The sequence below is a fragment of the Lampris incognitus genome, chromosome 2, assembly GCF_029633865.1.
Source record: "Lampris incognitus isolate fLamInc1 chromosome 2, fLamInc1.hap2, whole genome shotgun sequence".
Classification (NCBI taxonomy): Eukaryota; Metazoa; Chordata; class Actinopteri; order Lampriformes; family Lampridae; genus Lampris; species Lampris incognitus.
In genome coordinates, this window is record NC_079212.1 from 89,677,807 (window position 1) to 89,697,503 (window position 19,697).

General features: G+C 50.7%; 1 protein-coding gene across 1 annotated transcript in view; it reads right to left on the reverse strand.

Annotated features, from left to right (window-relative positions):
• LOC130108489 (sodium-coupled neutral amino acid transporter 3-like) overlaps positions 1-19,474 on the reverse strand; it is an 84,158-nt gene extending 64,684 nt beyond the window's left edge. Inside the window, exon 1 of the mRNA XM_056275441.1 lies at positions 19,327-19,474. The gene's annotated coding sequence lies outside the window, so the exon portion shown is untranslated. The remainder of the gene's footprint in view (positions 1-19,326) is intronic.
• Between the last annotated feature and the right edge of the window lie 223 nt (positions 19,475-19,697).

The following is a 19,697-nucleotide window of genomic DNA, read 5'->3' on the forward strand; positions in this document are numbered from 1 at the left end:
TATTCCCGCGCTCAGGAAGAGACTTCTGAGGATCTGCACACTTCCGGATCCCACCGCTGCCACCAATGTAAGCGGTTATTTTCTTGCCCGGTGCGGGATTTGATACGGAGTGTACTGCACCACAAGGCGACATCGCTAACCGCTCGGCTAAAGAGTCAGACCCATTAGCTAGGGACTAACGTGTCTTATTAGTATTTTACAGTATGTTACCGGAAATCGCGGCTAAGTAGTTAATTTAAATGTCCCGCCAAGCTTCGTTTGGAACTATTCGGCGGCTACACGAACCACGTGACCCTCTCGCGGTCTGACCCCTCATTGGCGCAACTCTCTCTTTCTAGGGCTCTGGCTAGCGCTAACGTGGTCTCAGCCGAGGCCTTCACTCCCCACCAACCAACCAGCTTCAGGTTTCCTGGAAGGCAGTTTGGAAAAGACACGTTTTCTCCTTCATTCAATGCAAACTGGATCAACAAACGGAGGTGGCTGCATTATAGTGAGGGAGGTGATGGCGCTGTCTGTAGGCCCATGTGTTATTATAGGTGGATTTTTAGGCTATATCTGCCGCCGCGCAGTCTGCAGTTGTGTTTTGGAGATTGTGCTTTGGCTATAGGCGTACATATTACGTGTGTTTGTTTGGGTTTTTTATGCTGTCGCCGAGCAGTCTGCATTTGTGTGGTGACGTGCTTTTAAGTGTCATGCATAAGTGAGTGTTGCTGTTCAGTGTACAAGCACTCCACATAGAAAAGCAGTGCCAACGTTAGGCCTGGCACCACAGTGTGTGAGTGTGTAAGAGAGAGAGAGAGAGTCTATTTGTCCTTTAGCAGCAACTAATCTCGCACTCTAGTCATTTATCCATGTTTTACTTAAGCGTCTAGGCTATGCACCGTGATAACGTCAATCCTAGTGTAACCTGCACCACAGGGGAATGGGCCTATGCTTGCGCAGGGATAGTTTACAGTCTAATGTCTAAGTTCAGTGGAGATTGGTGTAGGTTTTTTTCTAGACCAGATTCTAGTACTCGCCCCAAAGACAACACACACACTCGTGGGTATAGTTTACATTAAAAAAAAACAATTTATTTCAACAGTTCAAAGTAAAGTTATTTCAATATCAATACTAAATTAGATGTGTTTTATATATATATATATATATATATATATATATATATATATATATATATATATACACACTACCGTTCAAAAGTTTGGGATCACCCAAACAATTTCGTGTTTTCCATGAAAAGTCACACTTATTCACCACCATATGTTGTGAAATGAATAGAAAATAGAGTCAAGACATTGACAAGGTTAGAAATAATGATTTTTATTTGAAATAATATTTTTTTACATCAAACTTTGCTTTCGTTAAAGAATCCTCCATTTGCAGCAATTACAGCATTGCAGACCTTTGGCATTCTAGCTGTTAATTTGGTGAGGTAATCTGGAGAAATTGCACCCCACGCTTCCAGAAGCAGCTCCCACAAGTTGGATTGGTTGGATGGGCACTTCTTTGAGCAGATTGAGTTTCTGGAGCATCACATTTGTGGGGTCAATTAAACGCTCAAAATGGCCAGAAAAAGAGAACTTTCATCTGAAACTCGACAGTCTATTCTTGTTCTTAGAAATGAAGGCTATTCCATGCGAGAAATTGCAGATTTCCTACACCGGTGTGTACTACTCCCTTCAGAGGACAGCACAAACAGGCTCTAACAGGTACTATTTAATGAAGATGCCAGTTGGGGACCTGTGAGGCGTCTGTTTCTCAAACTAGAGACTCTAATGTACTTATCTTCTTGCTCAGTTGTGCAACGCGGCCTCCCACTTCTTTTTCTACTCTGGTTAGAGCCTGTTTGTGCTGTCCTCTGAAGGGAGTAGTACACACCGGTGTAGGAAATCTTCAATTTCTTAGCAATTTCTCGCATGGAATAGCCTTCATTTCTAAGAACAAGAATAGACTGTCGAGTTTCAGATGAAAGTTCTCTTTTTTTGGCCATTTTGAGCGTTTAATTGACCCCACAAATGTGATGCTCCAGAAACTCAATCTGCTCAAAGAAGTGCCCATCCAACCAATCCAACTTGTGGGAGCTGCTTCTGGAAGCGTGGGGTGCAATTTCTCCAGATTACCTCAACAAATTAACAGCTAGAATGCCAAAGGTCTGCAATGCTGTAATTGCTGCAAATGGAGGATTCTTTGACGAAAGCAAAGTTTGATGTAAAAAAAATTTATTTCAAATACAAATCATTATTTCTAACCTTGTCAATGTCTTGACTCTATTTTCTATTCATTTCACAACATATGGTGGTGAATAAGTGTGACTTTTCATGGAAAACACAAAATTGTTTGGGTGATCCCAAACTTTTGAACGGTAGTGTATATATTTTACTCTATTATACTTTTTAAAAGTTCTTCCTAATATTCTATTTATTGTCTATATCTATCTATATTCTATTTTATACCCTTCTAATATATTACTTATGCAGCCATATTCTACACTAACAAATTAAAGAAAATAATCCAAAATAAAGTATGAGTGCACTCAAAGAAAATAATAAAGAAAAGAAAAGGGGGAATGATTCAGTCTTCCAATCTGTGCAAGGTGCAATGTCCAGATCCTACCACAATCACAGGGGCAAGTTAATGTTGAGGCGATGATGATGAATCCAAATCCAGGGCGATGATGGGGGCAATCCAAAGGGGGTGTCCAAGGGTTCCAAAAAGGTGTAGCAAGGGGGGTTGTTCGGGGTACTAAAAAAACCAGTCTGCACAAAATTGTACAGATTCCTTATTAATTGCAATCTCTATCAAACAATTACAAACAAAATAAAAATACCCAAATCTAGAGTCAATTCTCAGAAAAATCATTTCCTACATATAACTAATATGCGGCTGAATGACAACAGCCTATTGCTGTAAGAACAGTTAAAAACAATGTCATTGCATCCAGGCTGCGGCACTATCAACGTGAATTCACGTCTAGCTGGCTGCTATGGGTTCCATGGATGCCATGTAGCCCGAGTTGGCTCGGTGGCTAGTGGCAACTGGAGCTTACAGTTTTTTTTAACAACAAGCATATTATTATATTAAAATGTCTAACATTCCTACATCAAATAAACCCTATGGACCGGGTGTCCTGACTGGTTTTAAAGCTCTGAATCATATGGGAACTGCTAAGGATCATAGATATACGTTTTAGCTGGGTTAGCTTAGCTTAGCAACCAATGGAAAATTGTCAGTCTTTAGATTTCAAGACTTTAAACTCTTATCTCACCAGGATTCCAGCAGCGTACAAAACACAAGAGAAAAGAGTCTTCCTTCTTCCTTCAACAGGAGATCATCTGTCTTTGGATAAAATCAAGATATCCTACGTAAATGGCTATTGTCGCGGGACTGGGTTTAGATGTTCTTATATTAAGTAGTTGGAGGCTGGGAATTATGGTGCGACAACACAGTCTCTGGCGTTAATTAGCCGGGCTAGGCTACGGGTTTAGCAACCCACCTTGCACTGCTCCTGCAGTCTGCAGACGATGACGGACGCTGGCTAGCCTGGCTGGGATGGTCTCACTCTGCAGACACTCGCACTGTCACTGGCTGCACACTCTGATCTCTCTCTGGGAGCTGGTAATCACTCTTACTGGTTCTATTATGGTCGTCGCTGGTTAGTCACTGTCTAGCGTCAGCTCAGTCGAGGTGTAGGAGTCAGGAATGTTACGTCTGATCGCTAACACGTTATGCTAAGCTAACACTGTGTGACAGTCTGTAAACCACTATAACAACTAACTCACGCTGTGCTGTGCAATGGATAACAATAGGCAGCACGCACGCATTCCTAAGTCTCTTCTCATTGGCTAACAGGGTCTCGCGTTACTTTAGTCAGACTGTCTGTCTGTCAGGGAGCTGTCCCGCAACACTACCCCCCCTTTAGATTGTTGAGTCCCTTCAACATAAAGATAAAATAACTCTGGGAACTAGAGTCGGAATTACACCCGGGACAAAACACCCGGCACACAACTAGGCCCGGAACTAAGGGCGTCAAAATAAACTGGTTGGGTGGTCACTATTAAAGTAGGACTCCTGTGACTAGCCTAGTAACCCCCTAAGTCAACTAGTCACGTCCGTCAAGATCAGTCTCGAACAGAGTCCCGGAGCCAGGCAGGCGGCCGGACTGGTCTGCCCCGTCTAGTGGTGGGGAGGGGCAGGGGCTCAGCAACGTCTGCTTCGGCTCCCTCTGGGTCAGGGGCGGAAGACTGCCCGCCTGGAACACGGGCTGCGGCCTCTCGGCGTCGAGTAGTGGTCGGCTCCCCTGGAGAACTGCTGGCAGCCAAGGGCGGAGACAAGGAGGGAGACACCTGGGCGCTCGTGGGGCTTTCATGGGGCTTTCGTGGGGCTTTCGTGGGGCTTTCATGGGGCTTTCGTGGGGCTTCCGTGGGGGGGCCCGATGTGTCATCTTCCTCATCGGGGAACACGTCTTCCAGACGTAGGTCGAGGTCGTCATCGCTCTCGAACCCCTGATCCTCCGCCAGTCCACCGATATCCTCCTGTCGCTCAATCTCTTTGTCGTCCGCTGCCTCTGTTTCCGGATCCTCGAGGTCTTCTCCTGGTGTACTCGGCAGGTTCTCTCCTGACGCCGGAATCTGCAGCAGTGCGTGCCGCCTCCGCTGAATCCAGATGGGTACTTCCTCGGCGAGGTAGGGCAACAGTCGGTCATGGTGGAGGACTCTCTCCTTCCTGCCCTCTTGGACACGGTACAGGACGTTTCCCATCTTCTCTGTTATGAGTGCCGGGCCTCTCCACCGTGGCTTCAACTTTGGCGATTGGCCCTTCTTTCGCGCGTCGTCCCTGACATACACCAGATCTCCGGGGTGGAATGTGCGTTGACGGGCCCGCAGATCGTGGTCTTTCTTGCTCCGGAGTTGAGATGTACGGAGACGCTCACGTGCCAGTTCGTGGATGTCTAGCATGTTGGCTTCCAGGTCAGCAACATATTCGGCTGGGGGACTACGATGGGCGTTGGCCTCCTGCACCCGTAGAGTGAGTCCTTGGGGCTGGTGGACTTCACGGCCAAGCATCATCCGGTTCGGCGTATACCCTGTAAGGGCATGGGGTGAGCTGCGGTATGCGCTGGCGAGGAGGTGGAGGTTCTTGTCCCACTCACGCTGGTTTTTCTCTACGTAGCAGCGGATCATTTGGAGAAGCGTCCGATTAAACCTCTCAACTTGGCCATTCGACGCAGGATGGTAAGGAGTCGTTCTGGTTTTGGCTATTTGGAGAAGCTCACAGAGGTCACGGAACAGGCTGCTTTCAAAGTTGCGTCCCTGATCTGTGTGGATTTCTAGGGGCGACCCGAACCGGGAGATGAACTCCTGTAGAAGCTTCGTCGCAGTCACTTCCGCGGTTTGTTCAGGGATAGCTGCGACCTCCACCCACCGGGTGAACTGGTCCACCATGACAAGGACGTACTTGTTCCCGGATGCCGAGATAGGGAACGGCCCGACGACATCTATGTGGACCCTGTCCATGGGAGCACCGGCCTGGAACAGTTGCATCTGAGCTCTGCCGACCCTCCCGGAAGACTTGCAGGCTTGGCACTGTGGGCACCGGCGGACAAATTGTTGGACGCTGTCCGCCAGTCCCACCCAGAAGAACTCCCGCTTGACTCGGTGGCACGTCTTTTCTCTTCCCAGGTGGCCTGACTGCGGAGGGCAGTGGCAAGAACGCAGGACTTCTTGTTGGAGGGCTGCTGGAACTATCAGGCGGTAGACAGGGACTTGGCCGGTTCCCTCATCCCAGCGGTAATAGAGAACGTCTCCACGGCGTTCCACATGGTCCCAGCACAACCAGAACTTGCGCACGGCCGGACCCTCCAGGGCTACTTCATCTTGAGACGGTAGCTGGCCTCCATCCTTCCAGGCGTGAAGCTTCCTCAGCAAAGGGTCACTGCGCTGGTACTCTGCCAGCTCCTTCTCGGTATACTGGGGCAGCCAGTTAACAGTGGGTGGCGATGACTGGATCCCAGTTTTTGAGTTCTCGTCCACTGGTGGCTCGGCAGTGTCCACCGGGTTCTGGTCGGGTGTCGAAGGTCTTGACGCCGGATCCGTAGTCGCCGGGGTCCTCGTCGTCCTACGGATCGCCAGGGGGACCACGTCGTCGACATCCTCGTCGAACCTTGCCCATCTCTGGTGTTCACGTCGGCAGTACGGGCAGCCTTGGCAGGGCAGTGAGTCGGGGCTTTCTCCTGCCCGGTAGCAGTCACAAGTTGGCGCTGGCGCCCTTGAAAGTGCATCCGCGTTGCCATGCTTGACTCCTGCTCGATGCTCTATTTTGAAGTGGAACTGGCTAAGCTCCTCAATCCACCTTGCTAGCTGGCCTTCGGGACTTTTACAGCGGAAGAGCCAGGTCAGGCTGTTGTGATCAGTTCTCAAGGTGAAGTGCCGTCCGAGCAGGTAGTGCCGGAACTGTCTGGCGAACCGGACTACGGCCAGCAACTCCCGGCGAGTTACGCAGTACCGTTGTTGGACTTTTTGGAGGTGGGCGCTGGCATAGGAGACAACCCTTTCCTCCCCCTCTTGGACCTGCGAGAGCACCGCGCCTATACAGGTGTTTGAGGCGTCAGTGTCGAGGATGAACTCGCCATCTTTGGTGGGGTAGGCTAGCACCGGAGTGGATGTGAGTCTCTTCTTCATCTCCTCGAACGCCTCCTGCTGGCGATCGGTCCAGTGGAACTCTGTTCCTTTACTCTGAAGCTCGTACAGCGGGTTGCAGATGAGAGAGAAGTTGCGGACGAAGCGTCGGTAGTAGTTGCACAGCCCAAGAAAGGCCTGGAGCTCCGTGATGTTGGAGGGTGGACTCCAGTCTTCCACTGCCTTCACCAGCTCGGGGTTGGGAGCGATCCCCTGTCCGCTCACTATGTGGCCCAGAAAAAGCACTTCGCTGCGCAGGAGATGACACTTTGAGGGCTTGAGCTTGAGCCCGCTGGCTTGGACCCGCTCGAGGACGATGGCCAGGTTCTTCAACCCATCTTCAACACTGCGGCCAATGACGATGACGTCATCTAGGTACACGAGGAGGCTCTTCCACTGCAACCCGCGCAGGACAACCTCCATGGCCCTCTGGAAGGTGCCTGGCGCGTTGCAGAGTCCGAAAGGCATTCGGGCGTACTCGTACAGGCCATAGCGAGTAATGAAGGCCGTCTTGCATCGGTCAGCAGGATGGACTCCAATTTGCCACTATCCACTCTGCATGTCTAACGTGGAGAACACGGTTGCGCCTTCCAGGGTGTCCAGACACTCTTCAATCCTTGGAAGCGGGTACGCGTCCTTCAGCGTCAGTTCATTGAGTCTTCGGTAGTCGATACACCATCGAACGCCTCCATCTTTCTTCCTCACCCGGACCACAGGTGAAGCCCACTCAGACGTCGATGGCGTTATCACTCCAGCCTTCAGCATTTCCTGGAGGTGCTGTTCCTCCTCTTGCTGGAACCCCAGCGGTGTGCGGCGGGTTGCCTGGCGTACTGGGCGTCCCTCTCCGGTGTCGATGCGGTGCTGGACAGCATCAAAACAGCCCAGGTCGTCGTTTGCTGCTGCAAAGACCTCCTTGTGCTTGACCAGAAGCTGCAGTAGGGCTCTCTGCTGCCCCTCTTCGAGCTCCTTACTGGCGGCTGCATACAGGGATGACAGATGGTCTGGTAGATCCAAGGCTGTTGCGGACTCCAGCCGTCGCACTGACACTTGTTCCTTCTCCGCCGGGTTCGTGGGGTTCGGCTCTAGGGACGGGGTTTCCTCTGCCTCAACCAACACGCCCAAGCAAACACCTCTCCTTAGGGTCACTTCGTGGGGCGACAAGTTGCATAGTCGCACAGGGACTCTCTTGGCAACGTCGACTACTACACTGCCTGAAGAGACTCCTTCTGCAAGGCCAGTGGGCTCCAGGACGGCAGAAATTCCTGGCTTTGGGCCTTCCACTAGACCCCAGACGTCGCGTTCGCTCTCCGCTGGTAAAGTCGAGGGGCACTCCAGCAGTACTCTGGAAACCGTGTACTCTCCTAGCGACCTGCCTATGACGACAGTGCCGATCGGTTCTCCATCAACGTGTACTTGTCCTCCGACCGAAACTGTGACTCTGGCGGCTAGCATAAAGTCCAGACCCAGGAGAAAGGGGTCGCGGATGGGTGCGACGTAGACGTCCCAGTCCTTGGTCTTACGGCCCAAGCGGATGGTGACTCTATACTTCGGAGTCTCGGTCATTTCTTTCCCCTCCTCCGCGTTCCTCAGGACGGCAGTCCCCACACTTGGCTGACCAGCTAGCTCCAGCTGACGGAAGGTGTCTTCAGACATGACGGTCGCCTCCGCGCCGGTGTCCACAACGCACTTGAGTTCCAGTTTGTTGACCGTGATGGGCACTACCAGACTAGGACCATCTCCTGCTGCTCGGTTTATGCGGGGTGCTGGCTGGCTATCGGCCTTTTCCTTGACGTGAGGGCTCGGTGAGCGGGAGGTGCAGTCTCGTTTGAAGTGGCCCTGGCCTCCACACTGGTAACAGGAGCCTCTAGGGGTGGCGCCCGGACTCGGTGATTGGTAACGCCGCTGCCCATTAGTGCTGCTCGCCGGCCGCTCTAGAGTTCTGCCCCGTTCCTCCTTCTTCTGTTCGGCTGTGTCGGATGTCAGCTGCGGGGGGGACGGTTTCCAGGAACGCCGCATTTCCTGCAGCAGCGCCGCTACCTCGGCTTTCAACTCCTTGATGTCAGCATTTAGGTCGGACTGCGTCGCGCCGGTGGCCGTCGATGTCGGGTTTGGCGCTCCCCCTTTACGCTCATCATCCCATGACACTCGGCGAATCCGCTCCTTAGCTTCGCTCTCCCTTCCAAGCGTTGCTCGATAGTCGTATTCTCGGGCTTCTACCTTCTTGAGGGCGTCTGCCAGGGTCTTAGGTTCGGAGCCCAGGACTTCGTAGGCGATGTTTTGGTTGCGCAGGCCTCGCAGGAACGCCTCGGCCGCGAACTCCTCCTGCAGTCCGACGTCGACCCCTGGATAGGCTAGCGTAACCAGCTTCCGTACTTCCTCTCCAAATTCAGACAGGCTAGTCTCCTTCCCCTGCCGAACCTCGCTCAGTTTACGGCGGGCAGTACTTTCGGGTATTTCTCGTCCGAAACGGCGCCGTAGCTGCTCCACCAGCTTGTCGTAGTCCTCGCGGATAGGAGTCGGTTGCGCCATAACGAATGACATAGCGCCTTCTCGCAGTCGCAGGTAGAGCATGTCCAGGCAGACTTCCTTGCTCCAATTCCGCTTCCGGGCCATCCTCTCAAACGGGCCAATAAAGGAGTCCCAGTCGCCCTTCCCATCGTAAGTAGCTAGCAGCTTCACTTCACTTTCGTGTCCTACTTCTCTCCTGTAGCTACTACTCCGGTCCCGACCGTTCCCTACCACTGGACTATTTGTTATGACGGATGGCGGCCCTCCGGTACCACCAGTAGGCGGCGCCGCGTCACCCCGGCTGGGCGTGCTCAGGAAATGGTGACTCCCTTCCGGAAATGCGTTCCGGGCTCTGGCGCTCCTACCACCCCGCTCCGCTGGAGTACTGGTGACAAGAGGTTTGGGATGGTGACTTCTGTTGCGGCCATCCGCTACTGGGCCGACATTCTCCATTCCCGGGGGCAAAGCATATTCACGGGGTCTCACATCCGGTCCGTCTGGACGGGGGACCAGTGGAGTAGTTAACTCCATGTCCTGCACCTCCAATGTTGTAATGCTATGACTGGCTCCATGGCCACTATCAAAGCCCTCCTGATAGCCATTGAATGGCTGCGGGGAACTAGGGAGCGGGTGGAGTCCCGTGCTCAATTGCTGCACAGCGGGAGGTTGGGGATGTGGCACAACTCGCCCGACAAGTACCCCTTTAAGCATGCACTTCACCTCCTCCATTGATTGTTCCTGCTTTTCTTGGTTAAGGAGGGACCGCTCAAACATTTGGGCTAGACGACACATCTGCTTTTCCATTTCGCTTTCCACAGCGCTATCCTCTCCCCCCCCTACAGCACCGTGCTCCACGTGCTCGATCTCCTCAGTAGGTTCCAACATCATCTAGATCACATGCAACGATGGCCTTGATAAAGTGCTACTGCACGTAATTAGCCGGTTGCTAGTTAGCAAGGACGCTAACGTAAATAGCAATAGCACCGCTATTCTGTATGGAGACAGAATGCAATCCAATTTCACCACTTCTGAACACCACTTGTCGCGGGACTGGGTTTAGATGTTCTTATATTAAGTAGTTGGAGGCTGGGAATTATGGTGCGACAACACAGTCTCTGGCGTTAATTAGCCGGGCTAGGCTACGGGTTTAGCAACCCACCTTGCACTGCTCCTGCAGTCTGCAGACGATGACGGACGCTGGCTAGCCTGGCTGGGATGGTCTCACTCTGCAGACACTCGCACTGTCACTGGCTGCACACTCTGATCTCTCTCTGGGGGCTGGTAATCACTCTTACTGGTTCTATTATGGTCGTCGCTGGTTAGTCACTGTCTAGCGTCAGCTCAGTCGAGGTGTAGGAGTCAGGAATGTTACGTCTGATCGCTAACACGTTATGCTAAGCTAACACTGTGTGACAGTCTGTAAACCACTATAACAACTAACTCACGCTGTGCTGTGCAATGGATAACAATAGGCAGCACGCACGCATTCCTAAGTCTCTTCTCATTGGCTAACAGGGTCTCGCGTTACTTTAGTCAGACTGTCTGTCAGGGAGCTGTCCCGCAACACTATGATTACATGGAACACAGAAAGCTGTTTACTTTTTAGCTTTGGCTAGCGGCTCACCAAGGAAGCTTCGTGGGAGGGATCTTTTTTGTCGTAGTTCAAATGTCCTGTAGCTCAAATATCCGTAGTTCAAATATCAATAATTCAGGTATCCATAGTCAAAGTTGTCCGTATTTCTAAATATCCGTATTTCTCTTCTCTATTGTCGACGGTTGTTTGCATGGTTTAAACTCTGTAGCTCGTGTGCCTCCTAGAGGCAACTCGTGGAACTTACATACGTCACAGGGTACATGTAATCATGTGGGTTACACTAGCAAAACTCAACCCCCCCCCCCGCCTCTTTTTTTCTCAGCCCCCCTGCTCAAAATACGTTCCCGCGGCTGTGCTCTGCAGTGATGTTGCCTGCTCGTTTCCTGACTGGAGATGTACAAGTCCTGATTGGAGGGCAGGTTGGCACCACTGATTTTCTCTGCAGACTTCACTGTCCATTGTAGTCTGTCCCTGTCCTGTTTGACGGCCGATCCAAACCAGACAGTGATGGATGTGCAGAAGACAAGACTGGATTATTGCAGTGTAGAACTGGATCAACAGTTCCTGAGGCAAGTTGAACTTCCTGAACTGACAGAGAAAGTACATCCTCTGCTGGGCCTTTTTGACGATCGTGTCTATGTTGGATGCAAACCTGGGTAATTGTCCTGGGAAATTGTGGAACCCAGAAATCTGTAGGTTTTCACTGCAGACAATGTGCTGTTGAGTATGATGAGATAGGGCAGTACTGGCGGGGGGGGGGGGGGCTCCTCCTGACGTTCACTGTCATCTCCACAGTTTTGAGCATATTCAGCTCCAGGTTGTTATGGCCACACCAGAGGGCCAGCTGTTCAACCTTCCGTCTATATGCAGACTTGTCACCATCCCAGTTGAGGTCAATGGTAGTTGTGTTGTCTGCAAACCTCAGGAGTTGAACAGACGGGTCTCCTGAAGTGCATTTGTATACAGGGGGAAGAGTAGAGGGGAGAGCACACATCCCTGTGGGGCGCCAGTGCTGATTGTCTGGATGCTGGATGTGATTTTCCCCAGCCTCACCAGCTGCCTCCTGTCTGTCAGGAAGTTTTTAATCCACTTGCAAATGGGGGCTGGTACAGTGAACTGGGTGAGTTTGGAGTGGAGGATATCTGGGACAATGGTGTTGAACGCTGAGCTGAAGTCCACAAACAGGACCCTTGCGTGTGTCCCTGGGGAAATGAGGTGTTAGAAGATGTAGTGCAGTCCCATGTTGACTGTATCCCCCACTTACCTGTTTGCTCAGTAGGCAAACTGCAGGGGGTAGAGCAGGAGGCCTGTGATTTCCTTCGGGTGGGCCAACACCAGTGTCTCAAAGGATTTCATGACTACAGACATTAGGGCAACCAGCCTGTAGTCGTTTAATCCTGTGATACAGGGTTTCATGGGGACCGGGATGATAGTGGGGCTCTTGAAGCAGGAGGGGACTTCACACAGCTCCAGTGATCTGTTGAAGATCAGTGTAAAAATGGGGGCCAGCTGGTCAGCACAGACTAATAAAATCGACTTAACTAGATCTTGGTCACGCTGTTCTTTCAGCCGTTTTCCTTTTCGTTTTGTGCTCTACTATCAGACCTTCTTTATGACATTTTGCTGCTATGCTGTCAAGAAGCAGTGATGTATAATTTGAAAACCAAATTAACAAACCTGGCCACATGACCTGGCCAGCAGCTGATTGGGTAAATGTGGCCCACGTATGTACCCAATCAGCTGCTCCATTTTTTTAAATGTTTCTTATGTGCCAATAGGGGTCAAGGTTGGTTTTTTTTCTTATCTGAATGAAATTTAGAATAATTAGAAATAGTCTGGCTGATCCGGGGCCCTTGCACACGTGGGGACACTAAGCTGCAGCCTATAGGGGAGCCTGTGCTTTAATCCGCGCCTGGGCCCCACTGTTGCGGTCCAGCCAAAAGTTGTACTCAGTTAAGCTTGGAGGTGTCTTTCATTGAGGCAGAAGATGCCGACATGAGCTGGTTGTCCTGGAGGTGACTTCTTTTGTTGGCTTGATGCCAGCTAGCGCTAAGCGAGCATCATAGCGGCGAGTTGTAAAATTCCTCAAACCAGTGAGAAACACAGTAAATAATACAACTTGTAAGTGCTTTTAGCAAGAATATCAAAAAGGCAGAACTTTGTAGTAACTGGATCTGAATACAAGAATAGTTGGGTAGTGTCAATTCATGATACAAGAGTGTGCATGGATTAGAGTGTTGGTTAGCTCAGTACAGATTAAGAGTGCAAAACAGAGGATCAGAAAGAGAAAGAAAGAGCAAGTTTCCAGGCTGCTGCTTTCATAATTTCAGCTCAAGGGCATCCGACGTAAAACTCCACCAAATCAAGACCATATCGGATCGGTCGAGGATCCATACCGATCTGTCAAGGCCCAGGTTAACAACATCAGCCATTGGTGCTGTGCCCTCGCAGGGTGCCGATGGAAACTATAAAATCCGCTGTGGCGACCCCTGAGAAACAAGGAACAAGCCGAAAGAAGAAGAAGTGGGCTGTAGGACACTCCAGGCTCAGGGATAAGCCCACCTGAACCATATGATGTCCCATTCAGACCTGGCCTGTGATGTTCGATTCCTTCAACGCTTTTGAGTTCTGCAGAATTGTCGTACACGTGAGCATGACTCAAGTCATTACATTCAGTACATACAATTTAGCACATTAGTAACATTGAGTACGTACTATTTAACATTCAGTTCTCACCAAACTTGAAATGATTCATTCAAACAGGGTTTGTTCATTCATTTTGCCCACCACGAGCCCAAAAGGGTTGGTTTGTGAGGTCAGGACACCATTTGTTGCTCGCATGGACTACTGATATTTCCATTCATCCATTATCCAAGCCTCTTATCCTAATTAGGGTTGCGGGACGCTGGAGCCTGTCCTAGCAGTCATTGGGCGGCAGGCGGGGAGACACCCTGGACAGGCCACCAGTCCATTACAGGGCCCACACATTCACACTTAGGGACAATTTAGTATGGCCGGTTCACCTGATCTGTATGTCTTTGGACTGTGGGAGGAAACTGGAGCACCCGGAGGAAACCCATGCAGACACGGGAAGAGCATGCAAACTCCACACAGAGTTTGCATGCTGACCCCCCCCCCCAAGGATGGACAACCCCGGGGTTCGAACCCAGGACCTTCTTGCTGTGAACTAACCACTGCACAACCGTGCTGCCTACTGACAGTTATGAGTATAATTTACCCTGTGTAACAACCACGGATAAGTAGACTCGCTAGCCCTTGGCCCTTTAGTTGACTGGTTAACGTAGTCGCCCGTGGTGTGGGAGACCCGGGTTTGTGTCTCGGCTGCAGCGGTTCCCAGCTGCCCCCCCCACCCCGAATTCGCTACATTGGTGTCAGAAATGTGATGGTGAGACCATGAGGCCATCAGAAGCGCGTGCGCCCAGAGGCGTGAGGGAGCTGTATGGACGCGCTTCCCCAAGGAGGGGGTAGTGTAACGACCACAGATAAGTAGACTCGCTGGCCTTTGGCTAACGGGTCAGACCCTTTAGTCGACTGGTTAATGCAGTCGCCCGTGGTGTGGGAGACCCGACTCCCCCCTCCCCGAATTCGCTACACCCGGCATGGGGTATAGATAGATAGATAGATAGATAGATAGATAGATAGATAGATAGATAGATAGATAGATAGATAGATAGATAGATAGATAGATGGATAAAGAGATACTTTATTGATCCCGAAGGAAATTAAAATGTCATTACAGCTCGCCTAATTGTCGAAAGGCACAACATCACAAATATACACAATAGAAAGAATATAAATCAAGAAACAATAGGAAATCTACAAAATATAAAGAGCTAGACTAAACTGAAGGACTTGGTGTCTGTATATCCTGTCATTGTCTATACCACTTAACTTGTGTAGAAGTGTTATAGCTACAATACAGATAAAAATACAGGCTTTATCACCAAACACTTGATCAAAAGGTCAGAGTCCAAAGCTAAAGCCGGATCAGTTGATTCATGTGATCTGATCTGGACTGAGGTGTGTGCATGGGAGTGATTGGGGATTTAACAATGGGCCCAATGACAGGCCAGTGGACTCTGTCAAATATAGCAATGCAGACCTGACATGAACCCTCATCTGCTCTCCCCTGTCAAGTCCGGCCGACATGTTCTCACATGCTGCTTCCTGGCCCTCAGAAGGGCCTCAGCATGACAGATAGGAGGAGCTTGGTTAAACCAGGTGCCCACTGGAGGATGGTACCTGGGCCCTATGTGAGATTTCCTACACCTAACTCTACTGGATAAATAAATAGGATAAACAAATACACCCTCTTTGTCTCCCCAATAATTATAGTGATGAAATGACATATAACATCCTGGTGCTAATATTTTCAAGAAACCAGGGGGTAGTTTAAACATTCATTTCTTCCATGCATAGCCTCAAACATGCAGGCAGCATCAGACAAATAAATGCTTTGTGGACCAAAAGAGAAAAAAAGAAGAAAAAAGCAGCAGAGCCTCGTAATACAAATGATGCCAGCATTTGTGATGGCTGCTTGCTGCTCACCAGACCTGCCATCTGACCGTCCAGCACCCACGGCCTGGCTTGCACTCTATAGGCTTGACCACCAAGCATGACAACAGGCTGGCACCTAGAGCCTGTAGAGACGAAGTTCAGCTAAACCGCTTCTTGTCCACAGCATCAGGGGTTCAGGATTTCAAGCTCTGGATCCTGAAGCAGGAGAAGGCAACTCAGTTACCACCCCGATGCCTCGAATGCTAATGAAACATGTCCCTGATGGTGAGCACCCCGATCTTCCAAACTGTTCGCCACGGTGTGACATCGAGCCAGTTTGGTCGGTCCAGTCTGACAGTAACACAAGTGATGAGCAAAACACGTAACTGATCACATAACTTTATCAACAACAACAACAACAACTAACAACAACAACCACAAGAACAATAATAATAATAATAATAATAGTACTACTTTTGGCTGATCCCGTTAGAATAATAATCATAATATTATTTATATAATAAAATATTATTTATATAATTTATTATTATTTAATATTATTTATCAATAATAATAATAATAGTACTACTTTTGGCTGCTCCTGTTAGAATAATAATCATAATATTGTTTATATAATATTTTAATACTATTTATCATTATTTAATATTATTCATCAATAATAATAATAATAATGTTAGTAGTATTAAAACTAGTGACTAAAATCCTTGAAGGTATTGGTCCATAAAAATGTTATCCTGAAGGAAAATTTAAAGGAAAGTATTTGGATGGCACGTTGAAACCAGGTTCTGGATGTCCAAAGGAATTGAATCAAGTGCAACTGGACTTGGTTATACTATATCCGTGAAATATATCCGTCCAGTTGCACTTGATTCAATTCCTTTGGATAACTATGACCTGGATGAATGAGAACATTCACAGATAGGTTCTGGATGCTGTATAATAAACTGGTACGATAAACATGGGCCAATGGCACTTAACCCACTGCATTTCAACCTAAATAAGATCAGCTTGAGATTTCAATGAGAGCCACCACAGTCATTACATCATCAAACCATCAGAACAGTGCTGGATCATCAAAAGCCACAGAAACAAAACAGCTTAATGATTTAGCATGCTACCTAGGAGGTCCCTCTCAGCAGCCAAGCCACCAGTAGCCCAGAATAGCCATCACCTGTCATGTTTACAGCAGGTTTTCCCCAAATGCAGACACCAAAAGGCAGGGAAATGATTAATAACTTCCCTATTTTAACCTTGCAGGTGAGGGAATAAAAACAGCCAAGCAGGCGTCAGTCTCCTTGAGGCTGCCCAGTGGAGGAGTTTGCCCGCCCAGCCACAACAGCCTTGGTGGCTACCTCAACCACACTGCCAACGCAGGCACATCAGAGGCAGCTAGCTGGCTGACCCCCAACAACCAACACCTGCCAAAGCAGCCAGGGAGAAGTTGAAGCTGGCGTTGGCTGTATTGCCACGGGTCTAGGCGTGGGCTGGCGAAGCAACCCTGCGTCCGCCTCGTATGCAACAGCCCGGGTTCACTACCAGATGGGCTGCTGGCACATGCCCAGGTAGTGACTTGGCTGTGTACACCATCAAGGGCTTTGCGCTGCCCGTGATGGCAGCCAGACAGGCTTGACACTTGTGTGGCTTGGCTTTTCTCTGACAGTTGCACTGTCATGGCGCACAAGCAGAGAACGAAACTATGGGTGCAATGCTTGAGGCTCATGCAAGCCAAATTGGGTGATCTGCAAGAGGCCAGCGTGGGTTATACAACTGCGCTACAACAAACAGCTCAGGGCCACGAGGTGGTCCAGCGGCTCTCCTGGTAGAACATGTGAAGGTGTAGGCCTGACGAAACAGCTACAGACTGGATCGTACTAGGAGCTCCGGTCGGACATTTGCGTGTTAAACAGATGTTGGATTATTGTTACCGTCTGTCCCAACCTGCAGTCATCACTCCATATGTTAAACTGCCACAGTGGCATTCTGGCTTCTGACCCAAAGGTTACCCAAAGGCACAATACAGTGGTGGTTCAGATCTGGTTCTGATCTCTGTTTTGTACTGTAGATGATCCAAATGGGACCTGTCACGTTCCTTCCCTGGTGTGAGAACGAGCGCCTCACCAGGAGTGTGCTGCTCCACGGTTAATGGAGTGGCTAGACCTGCAAACAACACGGGTTTGAGCAGCAACCCAAAGCTGAAAAAGAAAATGTTTTGAAGGACGCAAAACAACACACGGTGGTTTGGGATTCATTATTGAACATGATCTGTTCCAGTCCTCCATCCATCCATCCGTCCATCCATCCAAGCTGCTTATCCTGATCTCAGGGTCGCGGGGATGCTGGAGCCTATCCCAGCAGTCACTGGGCGGCAGGTGGGGAGACACTCCGGACAGGCCGCCAGACCATCACCGGGCCGTCACATTCACACCTAGGGACAATTTGGTACGGCCGATTCACCTGACCTACATGTCTTTGGACTGTGGGAGGAAACCGGAGCACCCAGAGGACGACCCGGGACGACCCCCGAGGTTGGACTACCCCGGGGCTCGAACCCAGAACCGTCTTGCTGCGAGGCGACCGCACTAACCGCTGCGCCACTGGTGGAGCTACTTTGTTTTGGTAACACGGTGGCTTCACCCCAGCAGATACAGAAACAAAGTAGCTCCACCAGTGAGCAACCAGTAGGGCTGGGAAAGTCCAGTTAGTGAAGTAACAAGTATAAAACCAGGGTTTGTTGTTGTGCATCCTTCCAAACTGGATGCTGGAGCCTATCCCAGCAGTCACTGGGCGGCAGGTGGGGAGACACTCTGGACAGGCCGCCAGACCATCACCGGGCCGTCACATTCACACCTAGGGACAATTTGGTACGGCCAATTCACCTGACCTACATGTCTTTGGACTGTGGGAGGAAACTGGAGCACCCAGAGGACGACCCGGGACGACCCCCGAGGTTGGACTACCCCGGGGCTCGAACCCAGAACCGTCTTGCTGCGAGGCGACAGCGCTAACCGCTGCACCACTGGTGGAGCTACTTTGCTTTGGTAACACTGTGGCTTCACCCAGCAGATACAGAAAGAAAGTAGCTCCACCAGTGAGCAACCAGTAGGGCTGGGAAAGTCCAGTTAGTGAAGTAACAAGTATAAACCCAGGGTGTGTTGTTGTGCATCCTTCCAAACTGGGTCAAACGTGATAGGATCTAGTGGACTTGCATGGAGAGGCAAACACCGCAGCCTAGATTACGGTCCACACCAGGCCTGTAAACACAACGCGGTGCTACGCTTCACTGGACACCTGACGCTTACTAGCCGTGGGACGCAGCAGGTCAGCCTGCCACGAAGCCTTGCATCCGTATGAAGCTGCTGCTATGAGTCGTTTCTACCCGACACCACGCCTGAAACCCCACACAACAGCCAGGTGACCCGGTCTGAAGTTGTCTGCGCCCCGCGCTAGACGGACGTCAGCACGCTGGTGTTCAGCACATGCTGGGTTTTGGGGAGGTAACGCCGTGACTTGTTGTGACGTCATGTTGTCAGGACATCAACGCCGTGACGGTGTTGGGTTTTGGTCGCCGCACCTCGTGACTGGACGTCGGTACCCTACCCCCAGCACGACGTTGGAATGAGACGTTTGGAAGACGGTGGGTTTGGGTTTACTTGGCACCACGACGACTTAAAACACCCGACGTCAGCTGCCGTCGGTGTTCTGCTTGGCGTTGGCGTGGACCTGACACTGAATTTTGGTAACCCGACGTCACAGATACGGGCCGGGATGCGCGTGATGCTTCTGGGTGTCGCGGCGAGTCTACCTGGCTGCGCGCAGCACCACGGCCATCTCGTCCCTTGACCTTCCCTCCATCGCAGTGCACCTTCAGCTTCCCTGGTGGGCTTATGTGTGTCTGAACGTCACTCAACGTGTTGGCGGAAAAAAAATAAAAGAAGGAGAAGAGGAGGAGGAAGGAGAAGAGGAGGAAAGACAAAGCCGTTCGTACGGCGTCGTAAATCGTCGGTGCCTTACCGGATAAGTGGACGCAAGTATCCGCCAACTCCAAATATCTCCACACCGCCGGCCGGCAGGGTCCTCTCTGCGTCGCTCCGCGGCGCCTGGTCCTCCGCTCAGCTCCTCTCTGCGTCGCTCCGCGGCGCCTGGTCCTCCGCTCAGCTCCGCCCGGTCCCCGTGTGCGCCTTCACAGCCGCTGCGTTCATGTCGTGTGGCGCGTCGGCCAGTGGAAGTGTCTTCATAATCTCCTCACATGGGGGGATGTGGAGGGAGGGGTCCGGGTTCCGCCTCCCGCGTCCAGCTTCTCTCCGGTTCACTTTTATTCTATTGGATGTCGGGGCGGGTACGAATTCCCTATATGGCGCGAGCTCCCCCCCCCTAAGGTACCG